This window comes from Babylonia areolata, chromosome 3 (assembly GCF_041734735.1).
Source record: "Babylonia areolata isolate BAREFJ2019XMU chromosome 3, ASM4173473v1, whole genome shotgun sequence".
Taxonomy (NCBI): Eukaryota; Metazoa; Mollusca; class Gastropoda; order Neogastropoda; family Buccinidae; genus Babylonia; species Babylonia areolata.
Genome location: NC_134878.1, coordinates 45,790,255 through 45,802,751, shown reverse-complemented (window position 1 = coordinate 45,802,751; position 12,497 = coordinate 45,790,255).

The following is a 12,497-nucleotide window of genomic DNA, read 5'->3' as shown; positions in this document are numbered from 1 at the left end:
GAGAAAGAGAGGAGTTTTTGAGCGATGTGCTGTCAGCCGTGCCAAATCAACAGCACGAATGGATTGTCTTCCCCTTTCTCTTCACTCGCCCCCCTCCCCCTCTCAGTGCTCCTCTCTGCTTTACTGCTTGGAGAAGGAGAGAAAAATATATTGACATTCTGCTTCTGCATTTATTTGTTTACTTGTTTGTTTATTTAATCATCTGTTTATTCATATATTTATTTGTGTTTTTCCTCTTTTAAAAAAAATTCTGGTCTATTCGATTGTGTGTTTATTTAGGTATTCATTTATTTCTACAGTTCCTGTCCTGTGTGTGGACGCATGGAACATGCAGTAGGTTTCACTCTCCCAACCTCCCTGCAATTCTCTGCCTCTCGCACTCCCTCCTCCACACCCGCTCTGACCAGGTCGATCACTGTCGAACACTGTGAGCACTAGCCTGTAGATGTGTGCATGTTGGCTAGACATTATTTTATTACAGAAAGTGTGTGTGTGTGTGTGTGTGTGTGTGTGTGTGTGTGTGTGTGTGTGTGTGTGCCTAATTACAGGTGGGTCTATAACGAAGTTTGAAAATCCTGAGTGATTGGTTGCAGACACACTGTGCCAAAGGTTTGTTGGTTTAAATGATCTTTAATTGTTCAGCAGCACATTTGCTGACAATACAAGACAAAAAAGACAAAAGAGCATAAACAAGCTTTGAGCTAATACTGTGCTCACACTGCGGTTCAGTTTTAACATAACGGCTGATGAACCATATTAACATCAATATCAAATAACTTATGGGAAGGGTGGTGTGGTTGGGTTTTTTTGTTGTTGGTTTTGTTGTTGTTGGTTTTGTTGTTGTTGTTGTTGTTGTTGTTGTTGTGTGTGTGTGTGTGCTTTCTGTTTTTTCAAACTTTCCAGGGTGCTTTTAAGCTTGGATTAATCAACAACAAGAACAACAACGTCGATAACGACACTAGCTTACACAAACCTAATAACACATTTGCAAAAAGAACAAGAATAATGGAAGGAAAAGAACGGATTTTGTCCACCTTTCGAAACCTCGTGTAAAACGTTCAAAACGCAACAGGTACGGTTCGAAGATTTCCGGTGAAGACAGACCAGTGTTCGTCACGAAAAGAGAAAGCATTGCCCCCCTTTTCTCTCTCTCCCACACACGCTGCTTCTCTATGTGCTGTCGTTTGCAGGTGAGCTTTTTATTTTTAAGCGTATTCAATTCGTTTTGTTTTGCAAGAACACGGCATTGAACAATATCACCTTTTGAAGGAAAGCTTGTAAATTGTTGAATTCGACTGCCGTGTATTGTTTTCGGTTTCCGTCCACTGTTAGATCATGTAGTTTCATATTTATTATTAAACGGGTAAATTATTATTTCCGTGTCCTAAATTCATGGACCTATTTCAGTAACAACTAAATTGATGTTGTGACACAATTTTCTGTGGTCTGTGACTGTTAGGGGCGTGGTATTTTGGTTGATTTTTTATATAGATTCAATCCCTACACTAATGTGCACCTACCTTTATTGCGTGGCCCCCCTCAAATTCGTCCTCATTGACGCTTTCATTAGTCAGTGCCAGTCTGAGGGATGCTCTTTCCGTTTATCTCACAACCATGCAAAGGTAAAATCATCAGCGCTGAAGAAACGCTCATTTTCATTTATACATATTGTATGGTTACATCACATGTTCCTTATCCATGCACATGTTAGTATATGTACAAGGTCGTGACAGTCGAAATTAATCGATGCAGGAAAGAAAAACAATAGTATTAACGTTGAGATTCTTGCCGTTTTAAACGGGAGGTGGCAGAATGGTCAAGACGCTTATCCGCCAATACAGTGTCCGTGAGGGTATGGGTTCGAATCCCGCTCTCGCCCTTTCTCCCAAATTTGACTGGAAAATCAAAGAATATTCCCTCGTCTGTCCTCTCCTTCATCTCTCTCTCTCTCTCTCTCTCTCTCTCTCTCTCTCTCTCCCTCCTCCCTCTCTTCCTCCTCCATCTCTACCTCTTTTCCTTACCTTCTCTCTCTCTTCCCTACTTCCCCTCTCTCACCCTCCTTCCCCTCTCTCACCCTCCTTCCCTCTCCCTCCTTCTCCCTCTCTTCCTCCTCCATCTCTCTCTCCCTCCCTCTATTTTCCTTCCCTTCAAAAGTAGAGCTTTCCTGCAGTTCCATTCCCTTTGATTCCAGAGTCACTTCAGTCGGGCAGGTCAGTGCCCACAGGGGTGGGTCTCCCCATGTGTTACTGGCCCCGGGACTTGGGTCTGTCGCGCAGCTGGTGCCACGCCTCTGGCACTGTGGACTATCGGACGAACTCGCCACACATGGCGTCCCTTGAGGGTCGTCCCGTCATCTGCTCCATGGATAACAAGGTATGGGGCTGGCAGTGGCTTCTTCCCGTCTGTGCCACGTGCAGTGTGTGTGTGTGTGTGTGTGTGTGTGTGTGTGTGTGTGTGCGCGCGCGCGCACGCACAGCCCTTTCCTCCTTTTCCTAAAAGTCTGTAGTTTCCATGATTAAAACTTTGTCACTGGAATGATTCATAACAAACTCAAATCAGTTCAAAAGACAATCAGATATGTTTTATTCAGTTAAAACATTTTCCTTGGGATTTTTCATATGCACGTCAAGCGATAATTCTTTTTTAAAAGAAAATGAATAGTCGTACACACGCCCTTGATTTCTATACACTTGATTTAGGTGGTAACGTTGTTGTTGTTTTTAGCCATTTTCACATCTGATCAAGAGCAGACAGTCACGAGATTCTGAACACTATAAAAAAAAACACTAAAAAAAACATGCAAGTTGTGGAACATTTCTGAAAATACGAGGCCTGGAGCCAGTTGCACTGCTCGGACAGAAGAGCCTAGTATGGTCGTAACCCGCTACTAACTGTGTGTAGTATGGAACTGACCAGTGGCGTAGTTCGGTCAACGTAGGCATTTAGTCACGTGTAACTGTCAAAAAGTGAGAACAAAGCAATGCCAGTTGCCAACCTGAAGAGGATGAGTCAATAACTTAAAGTGAGTTTTACAGACGTTTTGCCCCGAGTAGGAATTCATTAAATGAAAAACAGTTATGTAGAAAATGTTAATCACAGTTGAAAGATACATCTGTATGAAGTATAATTCCCCGAGAAAGTATTACTGGCGCTGTTTCATTATATTGTTTTAAAATAAAGGATCAACCTAAGAAATTGGAAACGTGTTTTGCAGTCCATTTTAGAGTAGTACATGAAAGATACTAAGTACAAAAACGTGAACTACGAAATGATAGCCAATGTATTTAGGCAAGGGTAAAATACACCATCCACAATATTGAACATCATAGAGGTAAGCCAAAATGTTGGCTGAAATCGATACAGAAAACCCACAAAGGCAGGGTTGGTCTCAGCTGTTGGCTGGCATGTAAACAGGGGTTGATTCTTGTCAAGTGCCTATTCAGAATTCAAGTCAATCAATTGTTAAATTCAAGTAAAACTTGTTCAGACGTTTGATAGATTTTCACTCAGTGGCAACTGAAATACGTTCATGAAGCGCGCGCGCGCGTTTGCGTGCGCACGTGTTTGTGCATGCATGTAGATTTAGAGTGGGTTTTTTCTCCCAAAACCGTTGCTTGGAAATACAAGATTCTGGGGCAGTAACGTCTGTTGTGGCCGATGTCGTGTTTTTTTTTGTTTTTTTTTTTTCATGGTTTCGTATCCACTTAGCAGACATTATTCTAAAGTCCCGTTGAATTCAGCGCTTAGAAGCCAGAAGGAACCCTAAACATTACAAAGCATTTTCTGCTGTAACGTGGAAGGAGAGAAACCATAGCAAAGCCTGCTTTGTTGACAAGATCACAGACCTGGCAAAAAAAGGTGGAAACAGAGGAGAAATATGTCACGAAACGAAAGAGGCCACGTGACATGGCTGATCCCCAACACATCTGATGTCATGATGTACGAGAGGGAGGGGGGAGGGAGAGGCTGGAAGCTGCATTCCAGCAGTGTTTACACTGGGTGTTTACAGTCAGCGTTTGACAGAAGCAGGTGTCTGACAAATCAGTGCTCTGGGCAGATCAGCCAGCCAGACGGGAGACGCTCCAAACAACAGCTGAACAACTCGTGTGACGTGGGTGTTGGTCGTGTTTTGTTTTGTTACATTGTGTTTGTTTTGGACACCCCACTCAGCAGCGGTAAATGGAGGGGGGTGGAGATCGGGGGGTGGCGGGGTGGTGACGTGAGGAGAGCGATTTGATGTTGACGATGATCGGTTTACCGGGTATCGGCCCATCCCCTGGGAGGCTGGTGTAGTTTTAGTTACCTGTATCCCGCCCTCTGGGAATTCTGCGCTGGTGGTTTCTGTTGTTCCCATGTTTCTGTGACTCCTCCTCCTGCATGTTCTCTTTTCTGCTACTTTGATCCAGTATCTTAAACATGCAGTGGCTCGCGTGTGTGGATGGAGGGGTATGTGTGTGGTTGGGGGGGGGGGGGGGTTCTGGTGTGTGCAGTGTGGTGAAATGTGATTGTGTGTGTAGATGTGTCTGTGCTCTTAAAGGTGTTATCACCCTCTCCACTGCAAATTGCCTGACATAACTTGATTTCAAAGGACGAACGAATTTATTTTTCCACGATGGGATTTTACTGTAACACACTTCTCTGTTTGCCTCCTCTGCCTTCCCCTCCAACTCCTCCATGCACAACGTGTAATATTCCTTTCCGGACGTGTGGTAATCTTGCCATCCAACTACAACTCCTCCCTTCTCTTTCGCAGTTCTGCGTGTCTGCGGGGGTATTTGTGGCAATAGATTGTTCTACGCCTTCTGGGAATAATTCTCCACCAGTTATTTCCTCTCTCTCTCTCTGGGTGCATGCTTGTGTGTGTGCGTGCGTGCATGCTTTCTTCATTGAATGTCAAACTTTTGTGAGTTAAAGATTCTGAGAACGTAAGAGCGTGTGTTAAAAACAAAGGATAATCCCAGTACTGCTCTCTGGCAGGCTGCTGTACTCTACGGTAGTTCTGGGAGAGATGGTCTCAGTGCAGTCACTTCCTCAAGACTGAATGGGGCAGGGCAGGGCAGGGCAGGAAATAGTTTCGTCTTAGTGCTTCAGCGGCTGCACACTTGCTGGATATAGATGGCGCATTGTCGCGGTTTTTGTTTCTTTGATGATGAATCGGTGTAATGTCTTAGATTCTGGTGAAGGAAGGGTTGTCAACATCAGGTCCACACTGGAGGATTGACGGTGGAGGTAGTTCTGGAGAGAGCCCACCAAGTTGCTTTATGTTCGATACAAGATGCAAGGATCTCTGAAAAGAAATGGACATGTTTGCATCTGGTGACTTAGTGGTGTCAGTGGAGTGGTAGTGTCCCACAGGTGTGCCATTTAATACAGATCTTGCCCATAACAAGCATCCACTAGCCAGCCCCCTCTCACGTCACCGCTGTAGTTGTACACGTGATTGATGATGATTGGACAGATTGAAAAATACACTACCACAAAAATACACAACCACACACGCAAGCTTTTGTTGTGCAACATTTTGACCTTGACATTGGGCAGGTGTGATCAAGCGGAGGTTTGTCATAGGCCTTGAACTGTTCACAAGCACCAGTCCTGGGGACTGAATGGGACTGAAACTCTACGTGGAAAGTACGTCATTATTTGCCTTCTGGGTCACGTCGGTGGTAGGTTTACCAGCCAGGAGCCATCAGCTGTTATTATCTGTCTAATGATCTCACGATGATGATGATAATGAAAAAGCAGCAATAATGTTTATGCGTAGTGACGTGTGGTGGAGGGTGAGTGGTGATGTGTGTCTAATTGGCGTTACTGTAAAGCATTTTGAGGTTTGAAATTGATAAATATATATGTATATGTATACTTACACATACATGTATACATATGTATGTACATGTAGTAGTAGAAGTAGTCGTACAGTATTGCTTTGTTAGTACTATTACTAATAATGATAGTAGTATTAGTACCAATGTTCTCTCAGGTATTCTCCCGATGTTAAGTTTCTCTTTCTCAAATAGTGATACAGGTTGGGTCCCTTTGAACCTCTTGAGTATTACTGACATAAGATACAACTTTCTTGCCGGTAAATACACAGAAAATTGCATTTTGGCTGAGTGTGTGTTGCATTAAACGTATAAAGCACAATCACTTTTACAAGGTGAACATTCATGAAAACATGTAATACAATAACTAAAGTCATAAAACTGATGTTATCTGGGTAGGATAAAACGTGTCATTGACACTGAAATAAAAGATAAGTTAAAACACGTGTACAGTGCAATCAATCAATCAAAACATTTATGAAGATAATTGTGCATTACAATAATTTTATGAATAAAATTAGAGTAGACCACATTAGAAAACATGTCCTATTACCCATTAGATAAATCTAAACAAATGACTCGCCCCCTCACATACATACCCAGTCACACGCACGCATACCCCAACACTTCCCTACACACACACACACACACACACACACACACACACACACACACACACACACACACACACACACACACACACATATATACATCAGGGCACACTGGTAACAGCGCACCAGCCACAGTCATATTCTGAAGATGCATGTATAAAAGAATGAATGAAATAATTATGATAGAATAAACAAGTAGAATGAGATCAATTTGGATACGGTACCATGATAAAATAATAAACATATAGAGCAGTCTCTTTAGAACTTGAACAGTTTTTAACTTATGCAGCAATAACAACAGTAATGAAATCAGTGTCAAGGTTACGACACCTCATTGGCACCGAAATATGTCAAACATGTGTACAGTGCAATCTCTGAAAACATTTATGAAGGTGATTTTACAGTACAATAATATAGACCACATAAGAAAACATGCCCTACAACATATAAGTAAATAGATAACTAACTCCAGCACTCACATACATGCTCTGTCAACGCGCTTGTCCCCCAACACTCCCGTCCACACACATACACATCAGGACATGCGTTACAACAGTGCACCAGCCACTATCACAAAGCATGTCATTATGAAGATGTGAGTTTTGTCGATACATTCATTGACATTACTTCTGGCTCGAATTACGTAACATTAACCATATAAAATACAATTTTACAACAAGCTCTTATTCATTAAAATATTCACCAAAATAATTTTCGTAATAAAATTATTGTTGACTAGGTAAGAAAAACCACATATCATTGACACTGACATGAAAGAATATCAAGCTGATTACATATACAGCGCAATCTGGCGGTGGATTATGACTGAAATTCGTTGGATAAACAAGAAAATAAACAGTCGATAGAAAAGAGTCGCATATGTCCATCATCGCTCCCTATCCCTCTCTCTTTGTTCATGCCTTCTGTCTCTCTTCCCACCCCTCTTCCTTCTCCCTGTTCTCCTCTCCATCCATCTGTTAGACTTTCTCTTTTTCTCCCCCTTTCTCTCTTTCTCAACCCCGCACCCTCCCCCCCCCCTCTCTCTCTCCCATTACTCTGTCTCTATCTTTCCCTACCCCTGTCTCTCCCCACCCCTATTTCAAAGTCTCTGTCTCTGTCTCTTTTTATCTTTCCCTACCCCTCTCACCCTTTCGGTCTTTCCCTACCCCTCTTTCAGTCTCTCTCTCTCTCTGTCTGTCTGTCTTTCCACACCCCTGTCCCCTCTCTTTTCCTATCGCACTTCTTTCACCAGTTGTTGTACACAGTTCCTCAACTTTCCCTTCTAAAAGTCCCTTCCTGCTCCCTTCAGCAGGTCTCCACAGTCCGTCCACTGTTCAAGGAAAGCCGACACTCCCCATGTGTTGCTGATCCCCCGCCCCACGGTTTGTGGCCCAGCTGGTGTCGCCCCCCCTGGGGACCTTGTGCCGTCCGGTGAGCTATCCACGCAACACGTCCTTGGGGGTTGTCCCGACACGTTGTGTGCGGTGAACAAGGTCTGGTCTGCCTGGGGTTCGTCCCTCCTCCTGTCTGGTTCCACGTGATCAAAGGTGGGTCTGTGTCTGTCTGTCCGTGTTTGTTTTGATGTCTCGTCTCTTTTCTCTTCCCCAGGACAGGCCTAGTTTTAATTGTGTTGAGAAGCTAAGTCAAGATAATGTCATCAGATAAAAAAAAAAAAAAAAAAAACTTTGATGCATATGTAATATGATTTATGCAGTCTCGGGTTCGATATCAACCAAAATATTGTGATCAAGCACATTAGACGAGTAAACAAAAATTTTCAATAATTGTCGATAGACGAAAAAACGAGTCAAACTCGCGTGCGCACACGCTCGCACATACACACACAAGCACGTACACAACACGCCAATAAATTGATAATGAAAAAAGTCTGCTTGATCTTCAAAATGTAAAGAAAAACAGCTGGACTGTAGTGTCTGTGTGTGTGTGTGTGTGTGTGTGTGTGTGTGTGTGTGTGTGTGTGTGATGGTTTTGTCATTTAGAAATTGTTCTTTCGTTGGGTAGGCATGGTGTGGCCTGTGCAGTAGGTCTGACAATAAGGAACAATGTCAATATCAGTGTTCTCTTTCTGTACCCCCATCCTCTCTCTGTGAGTATTTCGACATACTCTCTTCACTCAGATAGTTCATCAAACGTATTTTCTTCGTCTCAAATTCTTTAGAATAGTGTATTCGTTATTTGTTGAGAGTGAACAGGTTTTCGATGCTAAGCATTCATTTACGTTATAAAGCATCAGCCGGCTCAGGAATATGTGACATGTATCTTCTCATGCACGAGCATTTCCCTCTTTAAAGTCTGTAGCCTTGTGATTGTCTTTCCTAGCAGAAAAAGAACAGCGATAATGTATAGGATGCATCATCCAGAACACTGCACTCCATACTGTGTAGATGTGACGATCACAAGATGGTTTAGTGAGTGAAGAAATTAGTGCCCACACAGTCTTGGATGGTCTGTGCTTTCGGCTGGTCTGTTAAAAAGAATGAATTTGAAGCCATCGTTCAAATTCCGTGAGTATGGAACAGATCAAGGTTAAATAGGGATTTATTTCTGGCGTTTGGCAGTATTTCGTTTTTGATTCCTTCTTGTGGTAAAATTCATACACAACTGTGTGTGCATGTGAGTGCCATATGGACGCGCTTGCGCATGTTGTGGATTTCGGAGTGGTGTTTTCCCCGTAACCGTTGTTTGGACATAGACTTTGATCTGATAAAGTCTGTTGTGGCTGTTGTATTTTTCTTTCATGGTTTCGTATCCACTAACCAGCAGACATTATTCCAAAGTGCTGTTGATTTTCAGCGCCCAGAAGCTAGAAGGAACCCCAAACATTGTCTGCTGTAACGTGGAAGGAGGGAAACCATAGCAAAGCCTGCTTTGTTGACAAGATCATAGGCCTGACAAAAAAGGTGGAAACAAGAGGAGAAATATGTGTCACGAAACGAAAGAGGCCACGTGACATGGCTGATCCCCAACGCATCTGATGTCATGATGTTCGAGAGGGGGGGGCGGAGGGGGGGGAGGAGGGGCTGGAAGCTGCATTCCAGCAGTGTTTACACTGGATGTTTACAGTCAGCGTTTGACAGAAGCAGGTGTCTGACAAATCAGTGCTCTGGGCAGATCAGCCAGCCAGACGGGAGACGCTCCAAACAACAGCTGAACAACTCGTGTGACGTGGGTGTTGGTCGTGTTTTGTTTTGTTACATTGTGTTTGTTTTGGACACCCCACTCAGCAGCGGTAAATGGACGGGGGTGGAGGTCGGGGGGTGGCGGGGTGGTGACGTGAGGAGAGCGATTTGATGTTGACGATGATCGGTTTACCGGGTATCGGCCCATCCCCTGGGAGGCTGGTGTGGTTTTAGTTACCTGTATCCCCGCCCTCTGGGAATTCTGCGCTGGTGGTTTGTGTTGTTCCCATGTTGTTCTGTTGACTCCTCCTCCTGTATGGTGTATGATGCTTGTGTACACCAGTTCTCCTCAATTGTTTTCTCTGTGTGTGTATTTGCGAGTGTTTCTCTCTCTCTGTCTCTGTCTCATGTCTCTCTCTAGTTTGACGTCTTTTCACTGTTTAGTGATATAAGACGAAAAACAGAAAACGTACCTCTGCACGTGCGCATGGGAGATGGGGGATGTAGTATATGGGAAGGGGAAGTTGAATGACTGAAGTGACAGAATGGTGGAAAAGGAAGAGCTGCCATGGACTGGACTGACAGTGAATTATAACAGTGAATTTAACTTTCCTGTAACGGTATACAGCATGGTTATAACAAACAAAAAAAATCGTGATCAAGGTAGATATCAGCCGCACTATGATTCAGTCAAATTTTTCGAAGTAATAAATATTCCAGACGTCTCCTTGGGACAAAATGAATATGGGTTTGGTTGAAAGATCAGTCATCTTGTTTTTGGTCTGTGTGTGTGTGTGTGTGTGTGTGTGTGTGTGTGCTCGTCCGTGTGTATGTGTGCGCATGCGTGCGCCCGTGTATGTATGTGAGAGTAAATACCTTGCTCAAGAGTCTGTTGCAACAGTTGTCAGTATGACACTGTAGATGTGTGGTTAATCTTGTTTTCGCAGTCTGAGTGACTGGCTGGGCTATTTAAAAACTGATTAACAACAAAGGGTCTATTTTTGTCTGCCGCTCCTGTTTTGTTTTAATCGTTTGCCTTTCCGTTGTCAGTTCCAACGAGTGAGGAACCATAAATAACATCAGTGATACAGTTTATCGTCTTTCTTTTATCCTAGTGGCTGAAAGCATAACCACGTGTGTGGTGTTACGGGAAAGAGAGACGTTTTCCTTTTTTCCTTGAATAACGAATGGTGGTGCGGTGTAGGAAGGCGGAGCACAATCCTCCCTTTACCTGCTTTTCACCTTCCCCGACCTGAATCAGGTACTCGTGGGGTGAGGAAAATCTGAGGAAAGTGCTTTTCCCCAAAGACACAACTATGCTGAAACGGGGCCTTGAAGTTGGAACCCTGATCACTATCATGGAACACCGCATCGGACGTCATAAGCGCCAGACCGATTGAACCGTGGCGCACCTGCTATATTCACTGTTACGGAATGCAAACAGTTTACTCTGGACAGCTCGCTCACTTACTGGTCCCATACCCCCGGTCATAGGAGCGCTGTGTGTACTGGTGGATCGCCCAACAAGAAGCCTCCACCTGTCCCGTTCATTGGCAAGCGCCTGGTTTCGAAGGTTTTCCCGGTCCACTCAAGGATGTTGTCTTCTCAGAAGACCTTGTACTGTCCAGCTCTCCCTAGAGTTTCTTATCACTTACCACTGTCCACCTTTCTCTGACACCCCCTTCTCTTTCCTCGACTGTTCCTTGAATGATGGTCTTTGGAGAGGCCACAATATTTTGTCATGTGGCCATTCCGTCTGTTTCCTCTTAACTGCAGTTGCCAGTTGTGGAGAGACGAGTTGTCTTTTTTTTCTTTTTTATCACTTTGTGTTTTCTGCACAGTTGTTTAACGAAGGTCTCGGTTCTGCCACTTGAATTGAAATGTTGTTTATAACCCGGCTGAACGCGAAAAGGCTAGTCCATAGCTGTGCTGCCGCTTGGATGTGCGTTTAGTTGTGACGAGACCGTTTCTGAGTTAACATGTTGCAGCATATTTTGTTGTTGTTTTTATTTTTTTTTTATTTTATTTTTTTTTCAACATGTAGCAGCGTAACATTTTTTTGTGCGTGTATGTTTTGGTGGGTCATTCGCATAGGTGAATGAAACAGTTTAACACAAACACGTGGGTTGACGCAGTTTCCGCTCGGATTTTCACGGACACCCTTGACAGATTCCGTTCGTGTTATTTCCTGATATCAACATTTTTTCTTCTTTTCTGTCTTTTTCTCACCCACTGTCACCCTCCATCTCTCCATTCAACCACTCGCACACCTGCACACGCACGCAAGCACACACACACACACACACACACACACACACACACACACACACACACACACACACAGAATGACATACCTTGCAGGTAAAGAGTATCTTATTTCCATTGCACGATCATCACAGCTCTGCTGATATCCTTACACCTTTTCATAACGTTTTCCTGTGCCAGGTTTGTAGGCTTTTTCCCCGCTTTGTGTTATCCACAGTGCCATTTCCCACACCGACCATCCTATCCTTGGGAAGCATTTGGGACCTGATTGTGAAAAAACGTTCCTCGCACATCATTTCCTTTCTCCGCTTTCCAGTTTGGAACAGCCCATTTCACGTTGTAAACAACCTGCCATTACTCCACTTCAAAAGAATTTGGGGGATGTATGTTTTTATCGCGGTATGCCCCGCCCCATTTTTTTTCTTCTTTCTCTATCTTTTAAGCACTCACTCCCTCCCTATATTCGCGCATTTCTCTTTCCTGGCATGACGCAGTCTTTCTAACCAGCTCGCTCCTTCTCCCCCCCCCCCAACCCCCCCTAACCCGTCTGCTCCCACCCCCACGCCCCTCCTCCCCCTCCCCTTCACTTCTTTCACACTCCCTCTCGTTCGGATTTGTCTTCATGGTATGCTGTTGCTTTTTACTCTCTGCCTTCTGGG